This window comes from Acartia tonsa, chromosome 2, assembly GCF_053477335.1.
Source record: "Acartia tonsa isolate MP-2025a chromosome 2, ASM5347733v1, whole genome shotgun sequence".
NCBI lineage: Eukaryota > Metazoa > Arthropoda > Copepoda > Calanoida > Acartiidae > Acartia > Acartia tonsa.
The window spans coordinates 30,019,270-30,045,616 of NC_137261.1; the positions used below are offsets into that span (position 1 = coordinate 30,019,270).

General features: G+C 29.3%; 1 protein-coding gene and 1 long non-coding RNA gene across 5 annotated transcripts in view; one reads left to right on the forward strand and one right to left on the reverse strand.

Annotated features, from left to right (window-relative positions):
- Positions 1-26,347, reverse strand: part of mbl (splicing regulator muscleblind) — a 166,017-nt gene that overhangs the window by 117,035 nt on the left and 22,635 nt on the right. The window lies entirely within an intron of this gene.
- Positions 16,090-18,809, forward strand: LOC145312775 (uncharacterized). Its single transcript, XR_013877115.1, has 2 exons — positions 16,090-16,236; positions 18,294-18,809. It is a non-coding gene; the product is annotated as an uncharacterized LOC145312775 (long non-coding RNA).

Sequence of the window (26,347 nt, forward strand, 5' to 3'; positions counted from 1 at the left end):
TTTATTTTGAAAGGTTTGAATGGAGTAAATGAGGGGGTTTAAAGTTTGAGGGGGGGATAAACACCCCTTTACCTATGATCTTTGTAAAACTTCCCTAAGATGAAGAACTCAATCCTTTCAGTAGGTAGTTAAAAAAATCTTAAAAGACAAACAAACAAATAAACTAATTACTATGTATAATAAAATGGTCAATATAAAGATTTTACCACCTTCTCAACTGTTTTCTATTATTGCTTTCTTTGTTAATCGTATTTCCCCCCCTTTTCTCTATTCTTATCTGTCTCTCAATTTATCTTGTGATACGGATGAGTCATAATTTTGTTAATAACTATACCATCTAGAACAAGGATGACAACATCCATAAAAGCGAAGCACTGAAACGATAGGATAAACGGACATTAACACTTGTAACACTTGAAACTTTTTTTTTTGAAAAACTGCTTGATACAGGATAATGTTTATGGACATACTTACATTTTTAGGACTTCATTATAGAGTTGCTTTGCTTGTAATGTTGTTCTTTGTTGTTCCAGGAATCAATATACCAAAAATCAGATCTAACGGATAATTAGATCACATAAAAAATTTGTTGTTAAAAAGTAGAAAAATCAACATGTTTCAAATGGACATACGGACATACTGGTAATGATTATAGAGTTGCTACGCTTTCTAAATCGTACCTAACTACTACAGGAATCATCATGCAAAGTTTGAAATCGATAGGACAATTCTAACATACCTAAATTAACGAATAAAAGCTATCTATCTCGGACGGACGGACGGAACGACCCTAATTATAGAAAAGCTTCGCTTTTAAAAAGTGGGATGTCCTGTTGTTCACGGATAAGGAATAGGTTTATTAAATTTTGGTGCATTTTTTCTCAGAGATTTGCAATAAAAGGTGGATTTTTTAAAGTACAAAGTATAACTGTCTGTCTGTGTGTAGAGACTCCTAAATGTCAGAATTGTTCGATATACAATTTTAGAGAAGTTATAAAGAAAGGCAGGTTTAAGGCTGTTTAGATATCTATCCTAAGACAAAGCAAGAAATAAAATTTAAAGAAAATGGCTTTGTAAAAATAAACTAGGTATTACATGAAGTATAATTACATAGAATTAACTCCAATGTCTTGTTTCAGCCAGAAGAAAATGTTTTCCAGTATTTGAAACCGATTAATACCCGATAGATTAGAACCGGTTCTAAGCCATACTGAAAAATCATGCATCGGACAATTTTCCACAAATTTTAAAATAAAAATCATAAAAAAAATGGTTTTCATCTCATAATTTTTCATTTTAATATCCGCAAAAATCTGTCTTTAAATAACCATTTATTTAATATTGCTATCCCTGAAATCTGTGGCTGTTTCCATGTAGAAAACTAAATATCTACCACTCCTATATTCAGCTATAATAAATAAAAACCATTAATTCCACCTTTAATCTTCTTAAAGTGACAAATGTTGAAACTAGCCTCTGTAGTTAGAAAACATACAGTCATTTTTGGGTGCTTCAACATTGATTTTTTTCATTAGAAAATATTTAAAACAAATTGATTGAAAAGATGCAATAAAAGGTTTAAATTTATTTGCTATAACAAGGTCTAATAAATTCAATATACTAATTGAGAATGCACGTTAGCCCCAAGAGGCAACACAGAATTAGAAGGGGATAATCCCAAATAAATCAATGAGTTTGGGAGGTGAAAAATGTTCTTTTTGTTTCACTTCTTTTGAGGAAGAAGGCTTGCAATTACAAAACTTGATTAATCCCATTAAGAACTTTAAGATTTAATCGATTGAGTGGTTGTCGAGATCTTAATACGCCAATAGAATGATAGATACCAAACCTATTTTACATTTGTATTCAACTGTATGCTATAAAAGTATGTAATTATTTGTAGAAATGCTAGCACACCAAATATAAAAATTCACTAATTCTCCACCTACTCAACAAAACAAATAACTTTCTCATAATGATAGGATACTTAATTCATTTGCAATGCGTAAAGTCAATTTTTGTGTGTTTTCATCAAGAAGCAATCACAAGCTAATGAAAATTAAAAGTGAATAAAATATTATCAAAATCTTTTCGGTATATCACATTAAATTATCAATAAACCACCCTAAATTTGTTTTTCTTCAAAATAATACATATCATAACCCTTCCCCTCCCCCCTACAATTTCAATAAGGGGAGAAAGGTTATAAAACATCCACTAAAAAAATCTCCAGCTTAGCAACTTGGTTAAAAGTCCTTAGTCTTAGCGAATTTTAAGACATAGTATGTACTATTTTTTGGTGGCGGTCGGCTATTCATATAGAGAAGTAGCACATGAAGTAGTATTTTTCAATAAACATATACACATGTAAACAATGTGAAGTCAAATATTAAGTCATAATATTTAAAGTACTTATTATTTGTTTATTCTTAATAGTTTAAACATGGTTGACAACATAAAAGCGAAAAGGTAGGATACAAGAACGTTAACGCTTTGAGTGTCAAAACTTAATAAGCAGAATATAAAAAAAAATTGCAAGTAAACTTGTTGCAAAAATACAGGATACTAACTTTATCAAAGAGATGCTTCACTTATAACATTGTACCTTGAAGTAATAGCAATCAGTATTCCAAAACAAGATGATTTTATTTCATGAAGAATTGTTGTCTAAAAGTTTAAAAATCACAATGCCAAATTTGGAATGTATGTGACAATTCTAGAATGCCTAAATTAACGAAAAGAGCTATCAGTTATGAGCGTAAGGTAGGTCGAACAGACGGACCTACCCTAATTATAAATATTATTATTTTTTAAATATAACTATCTTGAAAATAAGGCGCGTTCATCCTCAGCCACAGGCTTTTAAAGAAACTGTCGCATTCACCTTTGCGACTTAACTTAGACAAAGCTGCAGCCGCAACCGCAACAAATCGCGCGGATTTAAGAATGCTAAGCGGCTTGAAGAAAAAAAAAAAACAGCCACACTAAGCCCTTAAGCGCGCCTCAACCAGAGAAGGCATGAGCAAAATAATAAATTTAATTTAATTCAAGATAAAAAATATTCTTTTTTTTGTAAAAATATAAGGAAATACTAAAACATTTTTATACGTAGCATAAAATATTAAAATTTTGTGTGAAAAGTAGTGCATCTCTAATCTTATTAGTTTTCCTAATAAATAAAGTTTTTCTTTCCTACCATAGAATAATTTGACTGAGATATATCCTTATCATAAACTACCAGGATCTATGTTTGTCTGTCTATAGTACCGAAGGATATCGCTAACTGCTGTATCGATGTGGTTCTCCTTATTTGTTGTAAGTAAATATTCATTTATTTAGCTTTAGGATTTTTTTCTTTAAACATTGTAATTTAAATTTTATTATCGCTTTGATCATTTAATACCTTGGGTGTAAATATTAATTTATGCTTAATTTTGTTTCAGAAAATAACTTATTGAATCATAACAGAAAATTATGAAAATTATAAGGTACCTAATCGCTAGTCTACGACTATTTTCTGATATTTAGCAAGAGCTCTAAAATAGACAGGATGATTATAGAAGGGGTGTGCACTTAATTTTCAGAATAAAGATTGTTACATTATTGATGCTTTGGTTGGTGCATTATATAACAAGAATGACAAAATCCATAAAAGTAAAGCTCTAAAATCAAATGGACGGATACAAGAACAATAACTCTTGAAGGAAGCTTAGCAACTCTATATTCATTTGCAAAAAGTCCGCACGTCCATTTAAAAATGCAGATTTGTAACTTTTTACAACAATTTTTTGTTTTCTAAACCTATTCATCTGATTTTTTGATAAATGATTTTTTAAAGGTACAATATTTTAAAGAAAGATTGTCCCTAAACAGTATCTTATATTCTGCATCTAATTTGTTTGTAATTTCAGAGCTTCGCTTTTATGGATGTTGTCATCTTTTTTTTTCAAAAAAATTCTGATATATCTACGAATTCTTTGTATTTATTGCGATCTTGAAACGTCAGAGTGACAAGCTATGCAAAACAATAAAAAATATTTTGATAGCTTTAAAGCTTTGCATAATCTTTTATTTTTATCTTTTTTCTGTATTATTTCTATTTTAGAAATTCTAGAATTAATAAATATAATTTTTTTGTTGATTATCAAATTAAAAATAACTTTGAAGACTTAGATTTATAATTTTCAACGTTTTGTACTTTAAACAAGTGATTTTTTTTTACTCTTCTGCAAAAATAATAAGGAAAATAGAATAAAATTTTGGTTGAATGGCATTTCTTGTAAACATTCTCATGATAAATAAGCATCTTCTCTACAACTTTCAATGTCCGTTCGTCTCTTTTCTTTCTGTAAATTATTCATTTTAAACAAGCTTCGTCTTTTGTGCCAAACTCTACTATTTACTTTTATAAATAGATTGTAATTTTCTGTAAAAATAATCTCAAATTCAAACACCAGTGTAAAACTTACCTAAAAAGTACGAGCAAAATATTATCAGACAGAAAAAAATCATAAAAATTAACACCTGTTATCAAATATTTTAACATGAATATAATCAAGAACAATAGTTTATACACCTACAAATTTGCACACAAAAACCTACATATGCATAAAAACATACATGCTGATATTGCAGAATTGTAATGAATTATTTATTGGATTAATAATGATTAATATCATAGTAATGGATATAGGATATAAGTGGATATATTAACTATTGAAAATTTGACGTCATTTCAGGTTGTTAATATGAACCTCATTTATTAGTCAGTTCGTTCATCCAGTAGAAGGGGAGGAAATGGGGTACAGGGGGTGGATGGGTAGTATCGTTATGTTACCCAGAGTACATGAAAACCTGGTGCAACATCCAAGTAATAATGTATCGAATATTCTAGTACGAAGCAATTAAATGGCAGAAATTATGAGTCATAACCAAAAAATAAAAGTATGACTCAATCCTGTGCTCCATACATAACGAATTTGCAGTTTTTAATTCAATTCAATATTGGATCAATATTTCAAGAATAATGTTGATTTTATCACTATTTCCCCTTACTTCCCTTATTTTTTTGTCTTTAAAACTTTTGGAGATATTTTTTAATTATGATAAATTTACAAATAATTACAAAAGAAACCTTCTACGGTAAAAAGGAATATTCTTTTATTGAATTAAGGTAGAAATGATTTTGACAAATTACATTAATTGGATTGAGCCAGTAAAGTGCACATACCCAAAACAAATACATACACAAAAAATGCATAAAACCAGTTAAATACAACAAATATTAATTAGACCTACAAATACAAAACTATAAAAACTGAATTATTTATGGAAACAAAAAGCCTCGCAAAATATTTGCAATATTCAATAGAAATAATGAATTATAGATTTTACACATGTATGTACATAATACAATACTAGCGGCTTATCCCCTTTAAGGCGAGGGAGAAAAGTCGACCTCCACCCCCCCCTTTTTAATTTGAATATTGCAAAGAAAAAAGTAAGAAAATATTTTCTCGTATTCATTCGAATCCGGTGGATAGGAACCGGTTCTCATCCATACAAAAAACTATGTCTAGCATCGTATTATATCCAGTTTTCTACGAATATAGATATGTACAATCACAAGATTAAAACTAGTTTTTTTAGCCGGTGCCTTCGGCACCAAGGGGCTAAAAAAAAATTATTTAAATTCTACAGGATAAACCAAGACCAAAAACTAATATAAGTAAGGTATTGTTAGTGGCGTGTACAGCGATTCACCATGGCGGTGTAAACCCATTTAAAATGGCAGAAGGCAGGCATTATATCTATAAATTTTAAGGGAAGTATTTATTTAAACTAAGTATTATTCTTTTTCTTTTTATAAAGTAGCAGTTTTTTATTATCTTAACAAAAAGATAAAATTTGAACTAGATAGATGTACAAGAAGTATTCATGCAATTTTCTTGTAAAAAAATTGCGCAAAGTTCCACCATTAGAGTTATATTAGAAATTAAACCATTTATTTTGGTAGATTTAAAGTTTTTAAATATTTCTTCTTTATGTGATAGTTGTCATAATGCCATTTTGCCATTTAAAAAAAGTCGATACAATATTTATTATACTTGTTTTATACGATTACAATCTAAAAACTATTCATTTTTTCCTTGTTAAATGATTCTAAAAGTTCCTTGTCTAATGTCCTTGCTCCTTATCTCAATATTTGTTTGAATTTTGTTTAGTCAAATTAAAACATAGTGCAATTAAATAAATCATTTGTGCGTGTAATAAACTTCTTGTTAGTGGAGAAGCTACTATCAAAGTTGCTTTGGGCTGCTTAAGATCATTTTAAAGAATAAATATATCTAGTGCTTTCCTACAAAATCCAAGCGAGCACAGAACACTCATCCCCTTATCATTAAAATTAATGAAAAGGGAGGGAATATTTTATTCTTTTTTATGCCTAATCTCTGCGGGGCTACCCAATATCCAATATGACCTAACCTGACCTAAAGTAAAATCCTATTTTGGTAGATTACTATATCAAGTGGGTTTGACTTTGGAATAGCATTTAATATGATAAATATTTTTTAATAATCTTATGCAACATACATTGCCTTTTTTATGTTATCGATTAGAAATTTTGGAATTCTTTTATTATATATATTCATTTTTGTAATATCAATTACCAATTATATTTAATACTAAAGGAAAACTTTTTTAATTAGGTAATGTAAATTATTTAATCACGAATGTAAGCAATAGTAGTTTAAAGAACTTTATTGTTATATAATGTAATTGTTGTTGTTTCTTACAAAAAAAGTAAACAATGGGCTGTTTATCATAGTCCCCAAAGTTTTATAATAATATTTTCTTATTCGTTGGCTTAACAACTTTAGGGACTTTTATTGAATTTTGATTTGTTGGTTCATTAAGTTGTGTGTTTAAACGTTTCAACGACTAATTGAAATCTACAGAGGGGGCAATTTTGTGTTATAATCATTGGATGTGTACATCAAATTACCTACCGTTATATTATCCCTTTTAGATTCCAGGTTTTTGTCATTATAACAGCCAATTAAAATAGATACAATTAAATCTGAGATAACAGAGAGGGGCAATGTTATAATTAACCAATGTAAATTATCAGCACATAATTGTATAATGAATGGACCAGATTATATCAGAGAGTTTGGTTAATGTTATACAATGGCCGCCAATACCAATATCTCTTGCATTGTACAATTTACACTAAACGGTCATTCAAGACCATTATATCATAATTTTTTTTCAGAAATACAGAATTTGCTTATCTATTCTATCATATATTAACAGCAGAAGAAACTTATATACCTTTTTGGAAAGAACACACATATTTATCTTTATATCATTTAATAACCAACTCACAAGTATTCAAATGTGAAGTTTATTTTGCATTACAAATTATTTGATGTACAGATATGTATCTATATTATGTTAGTAAAAAGTACACTGCAATGCTGTATAAAGTTTGGAAATGAATGTATGAAATGTATCGTATATTTTGCTAGAGACACAGAGAACCTTATATAACATGTGGATACAAACAAACCAATAATTTAAGACAGCAATTAAATTTACTAGGATGTTGGCAAAAGAAAAAACAAACAAACAACTACCCTACAAATAAAATATCTATACAAACCCTCTTTTGGCGAAGCCAATATAGAATATGGGCTTGGTCATTAGTTCAGTTTCGCAGGTAAGTCAAACCATATTTACCTATAAAATAAGCTGAATCTGAATTCATTTTAATTAATATCTTTTAAAGTATAATCAAAGAAACGCCTTTTATAATACTTAATTTTTAATATCATCTTCAGAATATAAACAAATATCATTTGCTTAAATGATTGGACAAAACCTTGCAATCATTAAGTCTGGATAATGAGCACAAACACACACATACACTCACACACACACACACACATACACACCAAAACACACAGAAAATATATAATCACCCACAGTACTATACTATTCTATACCAGGGATCTAAAGGAATCAGACAATTGCCGATAATTTGATGTACATCCCAGATGATGATACACAAATTTACCCCTTCTGTAGATTACATGTAGTGATTGAAATGTTTGGACACACAGCTTAATGAACAAATCAATCAAAATTCAATAAAGTGCTTAAAGTTCCTAAGCCAATGAATAAAAACTCTATGGAATAATGTAATAAACATTCGAATGTCCCCTCCCTCCCTGATACAATGTACATATATTTATGAAGGGAAGAAAGAGCATAAAAATAGCAAAAAAACTGATGGTAAAAACAATGCACCATTCTGGACAATATTTACACAGCAAAAACTTGGATATAACACAACTAAAAACACATTTGGATTAATGTAATAATTTTTTTTGCAAATACAAGAAACAAAGGATTTTCTTTGAATGGCTGTTAAGGAATATTATCAGGCTTTGATTGAAGAAAACCCATTAAGGAATTTCTTAAATAAAAAATAAGTCCATAGACGTCCAAGGGTGTATACACTATACACCCCTGAAAATAAAAATAAATTAGATTACCCTTGAAACCCCTCATCTTACCCCCATCAAAATAAAAAGCTTGGACGTCCTTGTCCATGAAGGAAAAGACCTTTGTTTCACTCTAGTGAATTTAACAAATATTGTCGTTTCAAACCCTAATTTAAGTTTTTGTTAATTATCATGCTATAATAAAGCCCCGCCGTTAAATGGTTGCATAGATTGTGATGAGAGGTTCGCAATCAAATTATGGTAATGATACTCTTTCTCTTTCTCTCCCTCCCTAACCTCTCTCTTTAATGTATCTCTCCCTCTCTATTAAAATGTCTGTTTAAAATAAACCAAATTTTTCTCAAAGTAAATGATAATATTTACATTATATTCAAATTACCTATATCAGAAAAATCAACGAAAAATTTATCATTTACTACCAACCTATTAAAAAATTTAATTTAGAATAATATTAATGTCGCATTTTTTTCTTCAAATAAATAATTAATTTTTTCTTCGCTTTATCTACTCAAATTGAAATAAATTGGTTTAAAACAATGATCTAACTCTTAGAATTTTATGAAGAAGTAGGTTCATAAAAAGAAAATTGTTTATTCTAAAAACATTTTTTTCTTTTTAACCCTTAGAATTTTCAATTTTAAATACAATAAATATTCTAGTTTATTGAACTTTCACACACACATAACCCTACACAAAAACACACACACACACACACAAACAAACATAATGAAACATCATGTTTGGTATCAACAAAAGTTTGTGAGGAAAGATTAGAAAACATATGATTAATATTTAGTTTCCAAATTTGCAAAGAACTTTGGCACAGTTAGCAGACTCCACTCTTCACTCGGGTGTGCCCTCAAAGTATAAAAAATAGCTAATTATCTCATTTACATTGTGAATTTTACCTCAAAATTAAATCTAAATTTGAAAACATACAAATTTTATGTCATTTAAATAAAAAGGAAATAAATATACAGGTAGTTTTGGATGACCTAGTTTTTTGATTATCTAATTAATTCACTTTTAAAAAGTTATTTGATTTTTAAAAACTTGATCAGCAACTTTGCAATCACACCTTTTGTAAGGGGTGGGGAGGATGGGTTAATAAAGAAGGGGTTGAGACAAAACACGTCATAACAGCAAAACAAATTTGCAATAATGGGGAATCTTTGAATAAACTTTGATATTATATAATTTACTAAATTACTACTATCATAAATATTTTAAAATGAAAAACATATTTTGCTGTAAAATGGGCTTAAATAATATATTTTTTTATTCTTTTTTATGTAATATTTTCCAGATACAAGGATACAAACTAATTTTAAAGAAAAATTTTTGATTTAAAGTAATCGACCAAGGTATCATTATTAAAATTCCGTTTATGTTGGCCCAACTTTCAACTCATCAGGGCCATCGGGAAATAATTTAAATCTAAATAAACACTTTCAACTATCTGTTGAAAACCATATTTAGAATTAGCATTAAGCTATTAAAGTAATTATATATGTCTACGTTAGGTAAGCTTAGAATATACTTGTACCAATGTTTTTTAAAATGTTAAATTCAGCATAAAAAGAGTCTTCTATGATTAAGATTGTTCGTATGCTATCTTTTTCTTCTATAATAAAGAAAAAGTCTACAAATCAGAAAAAATGTTATTCCAAAACCTAACTCTGAAGTGAAAAAGTTTTTGTAATCAGGTAAAGTGTTGGCTAACCTGTGGGGAGTAGAGAAGAGAGAAACTCTGGTTTATCATCATTACAATCTATTTTATGCATTCTATCTCTCTCTGTGTGTCAAGTATGTATGTCTGTTTATCATGTATGTCTTTCTGTCTGCCTAGTAAGTCATGTATGTCTTTTTGTCTGTCTATTAAGTCATGTATATCTTTCTGTATGTCTTTCTATCTGTCTAATAAGTCATGTATGTCTTTCAGTCTGTCTAATAAGTCATGTATTTCTGTCCATCATGTATGTGTTAGTCCAGTTAACATGTATGTTTAACAGCTTGTCTAGTAAATATGTTTGTTGGGTTTGTTTCTTGCATATTTGGTTTTAAATTGGAGAAAGTATTCCATTCACTGTCACGTTTTATGTGTTTCATTAAATATTTGAAGTCTCTAATAATAAAAATTTTTAACTAAAAGAAGAACTGTATGAAACTATTCAATTAATTTTAGATATTTTTTTCAGAGTGAAACTAATTAAAGTTAAGCACACTATCTGTATCTATAGTTTCTGCATACATCCCAGAATTAGAGGGCTTCATAAAATCAATCTTTCGAAATTTAAACAATGCTAAAACTTTTAATTTTATTCTTTTCATTGGGTGGGTTCTTTCTAAAATGAAAACTAAATTCCTTTTTATTAAAGGCATAACAAGAAAGGATAGTTGTAGTCAAATGTGCTCTTTACCACAAAGTCAATAAAAACTCTTAATATCTAATGGTTGTTTTATTGAAAACTGCTATAAAATTTTAACTAAATTTTCTTATCTGAGATTTTACCAGTTTTGATTAAATTTTTATCTTCAAAGAATTTATGTTTGAAGGAACTCTCTAATACACACACATACATAATTTATTAATGTCGTTGAATAAGATAGATCCAAGATGTGTTAATTTAATCTGTCCATGTTTCAGTAAATATTTTCTTAAAATCTTGAAATTAAAATGAGATATTTTAAAGAAGTATTTAATAAACTGTATGTATACAGTAAGATTATTCAGAATGTCTACCTCTTAGCCTAATAAAGATGAAATATTTCCAATTGAAGCTAAAATATATAAAACTTCCGGTTGCGCCCCTAGAGGCCTCTATTAAAAGGATACAAGACTGTTTAAACAATACGTTCTCAATAATCCTAATATTTTTTGTTGTTGTTGGGGCATATACGTCCAAGGATGAGGGGAGGGCATTTTACCCCTCTCAAGCTTTGAAACCCCTCATTCTAACCCCCACAAAATTTTTAAAATACATTAGATTACCCATTTAAATCTTTTTATAAAACCGAATTACTTAGATTAAATAAATTCTAACAATATTAAACAGAGTTCTTTGATAAATTTAAATATTGTGAATTCCTGGGTTATGTATTATGTATAATGGATAAAGTTGATATAAACTAACCTTAATTAACATATTTAACTATAAACTACTCTCTCTGTGTACATTAGCATACACCAGAGTTTAGATCAGTTGGGTAAATAGACCTCTGTGCGTTTCAACTAAACGAATATATATTTAGATGTAATCTTTTTAAACCATCTAAATAACTGTTTTACTACTAATAGGTATAAAAAAAATTACAGCATAGCACCTTCCATTTTTATTGATTTCCATAAAAAAATATCTTCTAACTTATCTTTCATTGAACCCTCAAATAAGAAGTTATATATAAAATTTGAACTATTGCATTGTATTGTAGTAAACAAAAATCTAGAAGTCTATCCAATAAGTTTATATCCAATCCATCTAATATTATTTACCTCACTGAAAATAGAATTGTTGTAATGTATATATTATCTTTAAGTCAACCTAATTTTAACAAAGTACGTTCTCGAATCTCTTATAAAAGCATCATAGCCTCCAGATGCTAAATGCGAACAATAACATGCTAGTCTCTAGTATTAGATAATTAATATATACCATATATTTTCTTTCTAAAATCAAAACATAAAACAAAACTAAAACAAGGATGACAACACTCATAAAAGCGAATCTTTGAAACGGTAGGACAAACAAACATTAAACATTCCAAAGCGTACTTAACAACTACAAGAATCACCATGCCAAGATTAACATCGATAGGAAAACCATAACATGCCTAAATTAAGGATAAGAGCTATCCCTTATTGACGGAAGGACCTACCCTAATTATGTATATCTTTGTTACAGGACTGAAACCACATCTAAGAAAACAGGCAACCACATAATAGCTACTTCAATACCTAAAGACATCAAATTCTTGATAATCCTATCACTTACCTAGAAGCAAAAATAATAAATTAGAATGAATTATGTTTAATAATTTTTAAGCTTATCAATTGTTTAAAAAAGTTTAAAAAATCAGCATGTTTAAAGTGAACATACGGACTTTCTTGTAACGATTAAAATAGAACTGTCACGCTTTCTAAATCATAGCTAAATGTTACATGAATAAGCATGCCAAGCTTGAAATAGATAGAACAATTCCAACGTGCTCCCAACTAATTATATACTTAACCTATGGACGGACGAACGTACCGACCCTCATTATAGAAAAGCTTTGCTTTAAAAATTATAAAACCTTTTAAGAGATTCTCGCCTACCCTAATAAAATCCATCCCATCACCATTTTACCCCTCCTTTCCATCTAGAGTAGCTTACTGACCAATAAATGGGGGCTGTCATAATATATCTCTTTTAAACATGTTGACATTTGTTGTAGATTGGCTCACTTTAGATATTAGCCACAGAGGGAAAAATATGAGCAAAAATTGCCATAAAATATCAGATGCAAGGATTTAATATTTACTACGAAAGGTGCACAAAATATGGACACAATTAAAACATAAAACCTGGGCTCGGCAACCGCGCCCAAGCCTCAACTTTGAACTCGTTTGGATTTTTTTTTTTGAAAAAAGGCATTGCCATATTTTGGTCAGATTTTAAAATTGTAAAAGGTTGATTTCCCTGAGGCTTACAGGCGGCTGACGTGCGACTGCCGAGCCCTAAGAAAACTGATAATAAAGTGATGATGGAGAACTATTTAGGAGAATTGATGGGCCTATTTTTTGAACGGATATGGCCCTTTTATGCACAGATAATTCAATACCCATATAGAATATGGGAAGAAGCTGGTCAAACACTTTATTTTTAAACTTTTTAACTTTCTAGCTTATTTGTTGTGTACGTTATTGTCATTGATCCTTATATTAACTTGAATTAACTTTTAATCCTAAGAAAAGATAATATATTTAAGAATAAAGAGAAACTGTGAAGAATGATAAACGAAGACAAGCTTCAAGATTTCATACATCATTAAATCTGAATATACTACATTCCTCACAAATAAAGAAATACTCATATAATACATTGTAAGGAGGGTGACAACATAACTTGGAGGATTATTTTTTGTCTCTCAACTCAAAATGAGATTGCTGTTTCAAGTGTATAATAACTTACAGACGCTAGAAATACTGCTCATCACAATTGAAAGTCAAAATCCAACAGCAGCTGCCTATATTTTTTCAGCCATTGACACAAAAATTCAGCAGATAGAGCAGAATCAAACAAAAACCTGGAAATTGACTTTGAACTGGGGACATTTAAAATTAAAATAACTAAATATGTAACTCTGCATACGGGGTGGGGACCCTGTGCCGACTTCCAATTGGGTCTTTTAATATCAGTCAATACCGTCGAAAAGTCGCTAAAAAAGAGCAAAACGCAAGCTAGCAGTAATTGTACCTTACAGAATGGGTAATTTTGTAATCAACATTGGAGATGTACATCAATTTATGATTGTTTTATCCCTTTAGATCCCTGAAATAAAACACAATTGAGATAGGGGGGAAGCACACAGAAGAATATAATTTCAACTTTTATGTGAAAATATTTTTCAATTCAAACTTTAAAAGATGGAGAAAAAGTTGGTGTGAAATTCTGAATAGATTAGTTTTATTGTTCTTCAAAATAGAGTTAAATTCAAACCTCCCCAAATATATAATTTTCACAGATTATATTCTTGTTTGGTAAACTTTGACATTTAAAGTTATTTTGTGTGTAGCTAAGTGGTAATCATTTTATTTTTACACAGAATTTGAGTGAGTAAGCATGATTATCATTATTTTTATAAGATAAAAAAATGAATGTTTAATAATTTCACAAAGCCTTTTAAATTAAAGAAGAACATGAAAAAGCCAAATCTAGTGTCAAAATTCAAAATTATTTGTTAAAAACTTAGAATTATCCTTTTAGAATCTATTTGTCTAATTTTTGGAATACGAAGAAATGTGGTATAACTTGGATAATTAAAATGGATTAATTTGTCTCTCTAATTTATTCATTGATATTTCAATAAGGCTTTCTTTGAGAAAATATAAATATTTTTTAGGGGAGCAAAACTCCTGATTTTACTTAGGTGTGATCCAGGTGTTATTATATTAGCTCCTCTATGCTTATATTGAACTAGTACTTGGCCTCTAATTTTTTTAATCTTTGTGTAGATTCTTGCACTATCATATAGTCTAAAACCTGCACAAGACCAAGACTATATTTTCCTAAAAATTCTGGAAAGATCCCTAAAAAATAGACATACCAAGACTATATAGTAGGACAAGAAGGGGGAGGGGGGGGGGGTGGGCTGCTTGCAAAATATTGGTTTTTTTTCTAATTACATTCGTGTTGGCAATAAAATATCTCTATATATCAAATTGTCTGTACGTATGCTGGATATTTTGTTTCTCGGCCTTTTTCAAATTTTCACTGATTTTATAGAATTTAAATTCTAAAGAAGGTGTATCAACTATTTTTTTTATAGCTAGCCGGTTCTTTTAGTAAGTAGTAGATGTAAAATTTTTCATAGAATTCAGATATGCAATCGGTTTTTTTGTAGACCTCTTATTTTTAAAGTAATTTAAGTTTAAAAAAAAAAAATTTAAGTCGATTTTAAGGTACTAAAATGCAACAAAAAAAAGAAAGAAAATGGTCATTATGAACAAAAATAGTAAGATCTTTAATTTGACACCTTACTTTTTCAATTCTGTCAGGTAATTATTGAAAAAATCGATTTTTTTAAACCCACGAGAATAAAAACTTTGAACTTAATTTTATTATTTCACAAATAAAAAAATATGGGTTCATATATACCATTAGAATCAGAAAAATATTACGAATCCATTGTAAGCAAAATTGAAAAAAAAAGTTTACAATATAGTATATAAACTACAATAAAAGGAATTATATGAAAATATCATATTATGTTGTACAGGCAACGTCTTAATTCTTCAATTGAGTATAAAAATGGGAAGGGGGTAAAGAGGGGGTAAAAAAGGTAAGACAATAGTGTTGTCTGAACAAAAAAAAATAATTGGCCATTTCTGTAATTTTTTAATTTTTTAATTTTTTTCAATTTTGCTTACAATGGATTCGTAATATTTTTCTGATTCTAATGGTATATATGAACCCATGTTTTTTATGTCTGTTTGAGAAAATATTTAGGTCTAAAGTTTTTATTATACCGAGGTTAAAAAAATAGATTTTTTCAATAATTACTCAACAGAATTTTAAAAGTAAGGTGTCAAATTAAAGATCTTACTATTTTTGTTCTTACTGACCATTTTCTTCTTTTATTTTGTTGCGTTTTAGTACCTTAAAACCGATTTAATTATTTTTTTTAAAAACTTAAATTACTTAAAAAATAAGAGGTCTACAAAAAAACCGATTGCATATCTGAATTCTATGAAAAATTTTACATCTACTACTTACTAAAAGAACCGGCTAGCTATAAAAAAAAAAAGTTGATACAACTTCTTTGGGAAGAAAAGAAAATAAAATTATCAAATTCAGGGAGTTGAGTACGAGACACCAAGAAGGAAGGTGGTCTGTCCACCTCTCCTCTCTTTGTGTAGTACACAATGTGTACTCTCGTACAAAACTGGTTTTAAACTCTGTTGGATCACCAACACTCATTTGATTAGCGGACACGGTTGCGATAGGTTATAATATACTTTTTTTCTTCGTGTGTGTTTTAAAATTTCTAATTTGTCATGAAAAAAGTTTTGCTTCTTTTTGTTCTTGGTATTTCAAACGATTCGTATTAAGTTTTTTTAGCTCCTGTTCTTTTTTTGTTTTGTCCGCTGGATAGAATTAGGAATGGAGTTAGTTTTATATGGATTTATGAAACAACTCCTTAAGCCATTTTTAGAATTTTTGATTCCAACATGTAAATAGGGTATTAACGTGCTTTTTGTTAATTTATAAATTATACTTGTTCTCCAAAATTTACATTTATTCACCCCCCCCCCCCTATTTTTCAAAAGTTGGATAACCAGCTAGAAAATATACTCACTCATTTGATTTAATAACCACGTGTTGCATACGTTATCATGATTATTATTAGTTTTTTTTTGTATTTTTTAGTAAATCTTGTTTGCATTTGAATAAACAGCTATAAAAGCGAGTGAATTTTAGTGGATTACTACGTGTTCATTATAAAATTAATCATGGTTCGACTTTCATTAACTCTATTTCATAATATTTATCTAATTTGTTAAGCTTTCGTTCATTAATTACTTTCTGCATAATTATTTTTTTTATAACATTGGCAATATTTTTTGTCTGAATTGATTTTGTAAATTTTTTTTGTTAGTGCTACAAATTAAATTAATATTAAAGTCAGCTACAGTGAAATTATGGTCAACAAAATATAACTTGTGAAGAAGTGTTTTAATCCTAAAAGGATTAGAAAATTTGGGTTTCTTTCTTTTATATATTAATTAGCGTGAGTGATCCAGTGCGTTTATATGTCTTTAAATAGTGTATAGTATGGAATCGTAAATTCAATTGAATTTTCTTTCTAAGATTGTCTCAAGATAGATAACTAGAACAAGCTTAGTTTTTTTGTTAATTTGTAGCACTTTTTGTACTTCGAAAATGAGTCTTGAGTGTGTACGGGTGTCGATGTATTTGTTGATTTCAATTGCATAAAGTGTTTACCTATATAAATTTAATTTTCTTTTTGATACGCCTTTTCTCTTAAATACACACTTCCCTTCAGTTAATTTTCATTTAACCTTGTTTGGTAGAATTGTTTTGAGCCAGATAATTACCATTGATAATTTATAGGGACTTTAATTATGGATTACTGCTTAAGCACTGTTTTATTCCATATTAAATATAAATAAAATTAAACGAACTGACTTTTTATTTATTCAAGTGATACCACTGTTTTGTTAATTTTGTTTTTTTTTAAAGGGTTGAAAGTATGTTTTCCACGTGGAAGTGCTACAAAGCAGACAAAAGTAGTGAATTTCGATCTATAATAACTTGTATGGTTTGACGTTTCTTAGCAATTTCAATGTATTAATTACTTGTTGTATTATATAATAGTGTGCTGCTTTTAGTGTAGTTGATACAGTGAACTTGCTTATTTGGACTCATTTTTGTTCTTTTTTTCTAATGATCTATTATCTAAATTTTCCTCGAACAACATTTAGGAAACAAAAATTATATTTGCAATTGTCCTTTTTGTAGCACCCTTTTGTACTTTTGTTTTCTGTTGGTTAGATTGTGTGCGTGTCCGTCTAAAGCAGTAATTTTAGTCATAGGTTACAAATCCGTGTTGATTTTCTTTTTTTAAAACAGAAATAAACTAATGGGTAAAAATCCATACTTTTTACATAATCGTTCTAGTTTGTAAGAAGGTTTAGGTTGTAAAAATAAAACTCTATATTTTACTTTGTCCTGTCTGGAAAAAAAGTTTAATACCAATTTTCGTAATTGTTTAAAATCACTAAATATTTAAAGAAAATGATGATATTGGACGCATAGGCCTTTTTTTTTCTAATATTTATACAGCCAGTTTGCTCAGGAAAATATTGGTCAATATGGCCTAAAATAATGGACTGATTTTTGGCAATTTTGATGATGTTAACTTGATGTGCTTTGTATTTATTGATTATTATGTTATTGAAATTGTAATTTTGGAGGACGCTTTTTAGTTTTCTAAACTGTTGGCTTTGGAAAATATTTTTTTAATATGAAAATTTCTTAGTGTCCTTTATCAATAATATTAACAACTATACCAAAATGATGATTCCATGAAGATTGAAGTTTTTTCAACACCCTAATATCAAGTTTCGAAGAAATTAGCTTTTTAGAAGATAACTTTAGTAATATCAAAATTATGAAATCCACTTTTACAAAAGTTTGAATGCAATCTTTCTTATTTGAAGATGTTTTTAATTTGCGCTATTTTTTCCTAAAGTCTATGAAAGCTTAATTATCCCCCCCCCCCTCCCCATTTCCATATTATGTATAAAAATAGCTTCGGTTTGTTATTTTTTAAAATGATATTGTAATATATAATCAATCTTGTTATTAATTGATATTATTGTTTTTAATTTTGCATTTGTTCTTATGCTTTTCAGGCGCTATTTGTAAGGTATTTTTTGAAATTAATATTGTATTTTTTTTGTGAATCGTTGCTCTTTTAAATATTGTTTTTCAATTGTATCTGCTATATTTATAAAATCTAAAAATCAAATAAATAATTAATCTATAAAAAAAATTATCAAATTCAAACTTTCAATTTTAATATTGAAATTTTGATTTGAATTTATCATTGGTTTGCTTTCCTAATATCTAAAACTTTAAATGTGATCAACATGATATTTTAATATTTTCAAATATTTTCATTTCTTTTAGGCAAAAATAAATATAACAATGATGTTTTTGTGCATAAGAAGAAAAGCATTAGGCAATTTTCAAAAATCTGATTAAATATGAAATATTTTTACGTTAGTGTATTTTCCAGTTTGGCTTCGAATCGAATTAATATCCGCTGAATTAAAACCAGTTATGAGACATACTGAAAAATAATGTATAGCATCGAATTATTGACAATTGTCTACGAATATTAAAACAAAATAATAATTAGGGCTAATTTAAAAAAAAAGATCTAATAATGTTTCTTTTTAATTTCCGCGGAAAGTTGTCTTTAGTAATATGCGAAAAATAACTAATTAAAACCTGTATCATTAACTCTTAACGGTTTTTTCTATCTCATTTTCTGTGTGTGAAAGATAAAGAGCCCAAACTGCATGACTTTTTAAGTATGTTTAAAGTTTACATAACTGAGAGTTGGAATTTTTTGATCATCTCCATCCTGGCGGGCACAGGATGCCAGCAAACCCGGGTCATCCAGGTAAAGAGCAAAAATATTTTTTTGACCTAAACAAAGCATTTTTCTTACCAAAATACTAAAATATCCTCTAGTAGTACATTCTCATATGAAATATAGGTGTTCAAGTCAATTTCAGGTTCCAGTTATGATCCTGCAGGTCCTGATCCTCCAGGTCTCCAGAAATCTTTAAAAGCAATTTTTGACTTAGAGACTTCAAATTTTAAACTTAGGCTTTTCTTACATGTCTACATAATGTATTCAAATTTCATCAAGATCCGCCGCAGTTTTCCCGCCGACCGCCAGCTGCGGCGGCTGGCAGCTGCCAAGTAGCGGAAATTTATGTTTTGATATTTCTAATAAAAAATTTACATAAAGACAAACATTTTCTGCAAAAAAAAAATTCTTCTAGCTTCAAAAATAAGAAAATTTCAGCCGTTTGAAATTTTTAAGTAAAAAAGGACCTAAAAACAAAGGTTGTTAAATAAAAGGGTGAAGGAAGCGAAAATTGACTTTGACTCACTTAAGGTCGGAAAATCATTATCAAACAGGGGACTTGCACAAAAAAATTAGCCCTCTAGCTCTAATAGGAACTGATAAAGGTGCAGTAAATGGCCTGACTGTTAAGGGTTAATGGCGCAAATACTCTACATATGTTACAAGTAAATGCCTAACCATTAAACTAGAAGAATAGAGGGGGCACGAGTTATATGTAACTTTCAATTGAGTCTTTGAATTTTAGCCAATAACGTAACAAATATATAAACACAGCCAATTTAGTTGCTACTTAAGAACAGAAAGCAATTTGCGAAAAAGCTCCTCACCAGGTCCTCGGGCCAGGTAATAACCTACCGTCCAGCCTTTTAAAACTTGCTTACTTTCATAAAAGGTTTCTTTTGCATTTATATATACATTTTTCCCCTTCATATTTGTTATAACTATAATTTTGATAACCGTCATCCTAATTTTACTTGTGAGAAAGATAAGTTAAAAACTTTTAATTTGATTCATACCTCAAACAAGTATTATCATGAACCTAAGAAGCGTCTAAGACGTCCAAGCTTATTTTTTAAGGGGGTTAATCTAATATACTTTTTTAAAATTTTGAAAGGGGGTAAAATGAGAGGTATAAAAATTTAACCCCATCCTTGGACGTCTATGATCAAATAGGTTTCATAATTTACTGTTGTTTTTATTGGACGGGCATTATGGGTTATAGAGCAGCTATGCATTGTTTTTACTTTCAAAAATAGACAATTAAGTTTTTTATCTCTTACTTTGTGTTAAATTCAAAGGAATGGTTTATTATCCAGGCTTATACTTTTTTTCAACTATCTTAGCTCGCACATACACACACACACACACACACACACACACAAACACATAACACACACTAAGCTTGTAAAAAAAGCCTTAACATCTTAAAATGCCTTTCTGAGAAAATCCCCTCGTTTTTGTTGGCAAATTTGATATACGCTTACGCCCTAATGCTCTGTAAAGATTTCTCTAAACACAGTCTGGGACAAAATACTGAGCCTGAAAAATGTCTTTATGTGTGTGTCGCTCGTAAAGATTAATATTTAGGCAAACCTAAAGAATTTTGACTTTTTTCTTAATCAGATACTATCGGAAAGGCATCTAAGGGTACTTGAATTTGTAGAGGGGAGTAAAAAGTCGACCCGCCCTTTAAATTGTAGTTTAAAAAAATCTAATTTGCCTACCATGTTACATTCCTTTTAAAATAACATTTTATTTCTTGTTTCTGTATCTAACTACATTCTGATATAGTGACAAGAATTTTAACTAAAGATAAACTTTTTATCGTATAAATTAAAACATTGGACCAGTTAAATTGTAATTTCCAATTGATATATTGTTACTTGGATGTTGCACCATATTTACATGTACTCTATGAAAGTGTTACTCGCAGCTGACTAAAATAACAATATATTCCATCCATCCCCTTTAGCACACTCCCTCCCTCCTACAGAATGAATAAACTGACAAATAAATGAGCTCCATGTTAGCAATCTAAATTGAGGACAAATTTTTCATTGTCAATATATCCATGTATTTTCTATATCCATTTACTTTCCACTTCTTACTTACTCTTGCGCAAGACATGTAATTGTAGAAATACAGAAATAGATAGATTTCCAATCAAACATTAACAGGGAAGAGTAGTCAGAAAAAAATCCAGTATTTTAGAGGGATATAAAAAAGATCCAGTATTTTAGAGGAATATAAAAAAGATCCAGTATTTTAGAGGGATATAAAAAAGATGGAAGGATACGGACTACGGATTAGCAGCTGCATCCCAATCCCTTTATATCTAAGTAAAGTTTAGGAAACACAAATACCTGAAATTTTATTGAAATTGTCTCCATGATACATTTTTAATCATAGAGGTCCGTTCAAGGTTTGGGGTATGAGGTGTCTACTCCTCTTAACTGTTGAAATCCCTAATTTTACACCTCTAAATATTTTAATAAATACTTAAATATACCCCTTAAACCTTTGAACCCCCCCCCCCCCTTAAAATAAGAACTTGGACGTCCCTGTTCCTAATCCTTATCTATGTTCTATTATTTGTTTGTACTTTTTTATCCTCAATTAATTGTCTTTTTAAAGTTATCTGGAAATGTACAAGACTGACAATTTAACTTTCAATTTACGGCAAACAAATAATTATTAATAAGATTTTCAACATAAGTATAGAATTTTCTAAAAAAGAATTTTTACAAAGCATCATGTATTTATTATTAGAGCATTAAGTAAAAACAAGTACATTTATATATTAAAAAATCTAAATTCAAAACTTATAAATTAACAAAAATAATAATAACTGTTCAGACAATAAATGTTTAAGTATAGATGTTTAATCCAGACAACTACCTGGCTAGCAAATTCTTTGTAGGGACTTGGCTGTGTTTATACTTCCCACTCTATTAGCTGATTTCAAAGATCCATTACAAAATCGAGACAGGGTCCCCGCCCTATGGTAAGGTTACGTTAGGTCTAATAGAAGATTTTTTTTCTTAAATCTATGTTTCAAAAGCTTTTTTTTATAGATTAATAATAGAATAGATAATAAACGTTTTTAAATATCACAGAATATGAAATCTTCCTTTAAATTCATCCTTAAATTGTTTAAAGCATTCAATAAATAAGAAAGAGACCTATGTATAGGTTATTAAGAGGCTTTGTTACCTAAAATGTAATAATGCCCTGGCCTGCAACTAACAAAAAATGTATAAAAATTCAACATTAAAGACTGGAATTAAGCAAAGCTTTCCTAAAAATGTTGATTGCAACATGTCTTAATCCTTCAATCTAAAAGAAAGGACTAACTCTCTCTCTTTGCCAAACATTTTTTTTGCACTTTTTTAATTAGGGCAAAAAGATTTGAGATTTCAAGCATTTTTATGAAATGCTTTGCTATACTCAACAAATTAACTAATACTCTAAAATCTTGACATAAAAAAAGTAAAGTTAAAAACAACATAAATCAAAATGTTTTAAAATTCTAAAATGTAGAAATGTTTATTGATATTAATCAATCATTACCCTTTTTTGAGTGTATATGTTTAATCAAGTTTAGTATTTAAACTAAAATAAACATATGAGTATTTTGAAACATAATAAATGTATACATTTTATTATTTAACACACAAATTCTATGAAAAAATAACACATAAACATTAACATATCAAAAACAAATACACTCATTAACAGAAAAAAAGGTGTATACAAAATATAATAACAAAAAAATATAAAAATTTCATTTAGAAGTATTATGGAATATGGATGAACATTAAAGTAAAATAATTGAGAGGGAATAAGATATATATAACTCTGCCCAAAGGGTTGGGGCCCTGTGCCAATTTTGTGTTGTATTGTATCAGCTGAAAGTGTCGGAAAAATAAACACAGTTAAGTCCCGACTAAAGAACAAAAAAATATTTTAGCAGCAGATTAAAAGGGTACTCACCACTTGGACTAGGTAGTTGTCTGGGTTATACTAATACAATTCTTTTTATAGACAGCCAGATAACTAAAGAGTTGCTGCGCTCCGTAAATTATCAAAGGCTCCAAAGAATGCTATGCAGCAAAATTGACAGCTATGTAACATTTTTCTCAACTTGTTAGAAATAAAATTTGAAAATACAGTTGAATTGTTTACAGAATAAGTTAGATGACATGGCTTACTAAAAAAAAGGTTATATTTATTGTGTTATTGACTACATCAAAACATTTGATTTGTTGTACTTTAAGAAACACTTTTAATCGTCAGCCGCGACAGAACCTTAATTTGAACCCGTTTGGATACTTTAAACTTGTTTTTTAAGAGGGGGATTGCCATACTTGGGTCAGGTTTAGACTTCCAGCTCATTTTTAAAATTGTAAAAGGATTATTTCCCTGAGGCATACAGGCGGCTGACACGCGGCTTCCGAGCCCTGCTTTTAATGGAAAATTAATTTTTCAACTGATTTGATCCTAAAGTTTTCAAAAACATAATTTAAATCTTTCTTAAACAGAAGCCATAGACACATAGGCATAAGATAAATATTAAAATTTAAATGAAAGATTATACATTTTTTGAGCCACGTTGGATCACTCACACTCAAGCATACACACACACACAAACACACATAAAAATACACACAGAGCAGTGGCGTGCGAAGCACTTTGTCTAGGGGGGGGCATTTTGAAGATTTTGTAAAATTTTGCCCCCCCCTAAATCAAAGTGCCCCGGGGGGGCACTTTGCTTTAGGGGGGGGCATTTTGATTATATAAACTAATTTCAAATAAGGGCGTTTTAAGGGGTGGGATTATTTGATTATGGACCTTCTAGTCCTTATCCCCTCTTCCCCATCCCCTCCCCCATCCCTATTTCCCATTTATATTCCCCATCTCTTCCCCCCCCCCATCTCTTCTCCCCCATCCCTTCTCCCCACCCTACAATGACCGAAGGAAAGGGAGCTAGAAATCATCTTCAAAAAAAAAGTTCAGAAGATAATTTAACCTTCCCCCCCCCCCCCCCAATCAAAACATTTTTTATGGGTGGAAGGGGATGTTATAAAATCTCATCAGGAAGGATGAATAACCCCATTAAAAAAATTTTTTTTGAGGGGGGGACATAAAAACACTTATTTTAGAAATAATTTACCAAAAATTAACCTAATATGTAAAACTGATTTTAAATATTTCTTTATTGTATGGCAACAAGGATGACAACATCTTTAAGTAGCAAAGCACAAAAAATCATTAATAAGAAAACAGACAAGTAGATTTAAAGAGCATCTGTTGAAATAAATATATATTTTAGATAGAAAGTCACAAATCCTTTTTCCTGTATGTTGTGTGATGACAGTCAAAGTAAATTACATACTGGATGCTCGAAACAGCGAAAAAAAAATTTTTTTTTAATCTTATAATCCACAAAAAAATTTATCATACCATAAAAACCAAAGATATAAAGAACTATGTAAAAAATAAAAAAGATTACTTGTCCTTTCATCTACAGATGTAAAAATCTCTTTGAAATATGGAAAACTTTGGGGTATAGTCTTTTTTTGTGGCAACGCCTCTTGAGGGGCATTTCGTCGTATTTTCATAGTAGCTTTTAATATGTTTTTCTAGGTTAAGTTAGGTTAGGTGAATTCCCCGCAGGGTTAGGCAATTGACCCCGCAGGAGCTATAAATAGGTGAAAAGCTACTGTGAAAATACAACAAAATGCACCTTAAGAGGCAATGTCACAAAAAGGACTATACCCGAAATTTAAAAGATACAAAAATAGCCAAAAACGTCCTGAAAAGCAGTCTGACCTCCATGAATTTTTAATAGTTAATTATACTCCATAATGATGGAAATGTTAACATTAAGTTTTAGCCTTCTATCTTTAATTGCAGTTGAAAAAATCACATTTCCCCCTTAGCATTACGTACTGACAGCCATAGTGAATTATAGAGATGCTAAAAAGTTATATCAACATATTCTACCCTCTTTAAATGGCTTTTTAAAACTATGTTAATTTTTGATTAAGTGGTGTTTCCAATCATTTATAAGGGCGGTGCGTGAAGCGCACCTAAAAATATTTACTCCCCCTTTGAACTAAAATCAATTAAAGACAACAAGAGTGGCGTATTTTATCAAGTTAGGAATATAGAGTGTAGTTATTTTTAAGGGTTTTTAATGAAAATTGCCATAAAAAAAACATGTCTTTTTGTAAGGGTATATACACAAAAAAAATGATAAACTTATCCTGAAAATAATATGACATCATATATAGTTATTCATTTAGACAGACTTACAGTGTTGAGAAAAAGGCTTAGATAAATATCAACGCTGTTTCTTTTTTATATAAAATAACTTTTTGATTAAATATTTGTTGTTTACACATGTTTTTAAAGAAATAAAAACAAAACATACAATGTGATAAAAAGCAGAAATCATTTGGAAGGGCGCGAAGCGCAAATTTTTATCTTCAAATATGCAGGGAGGGAGGGGTTTTTGGGCTATTTATTACACTAGTCCCCAATATTTCATATAAAATTTTCTTATTCATTGGCTCAACAACTTTGGGGACTTAAATGGAATTTTGATTGGTTGGTTAATTAAGTTGAGTTTCCATACATTTCATTCACTAATTGTAATCTATATAAGGGGTAATGTTGTGTATCATCATTGGGGATGTACAAAATTTCTTTGGTAAAAAGTTTATATTATACAAAATAAAATACTTCCTATTACCTGGTTTGTTATGTTCAATGAAAAAAGATTATAACCTAATTTCTACACTAATTTAAAAATTTGGTAAGGTTAAATGAATAGTAACTGTCTGATTGGCGCGAAGCGCGAAAAAAATTTTTTTTTGGAGTATTTCTTGATCTTTTTTTTTGGAAACTGGGATAGTTTTGCTTTT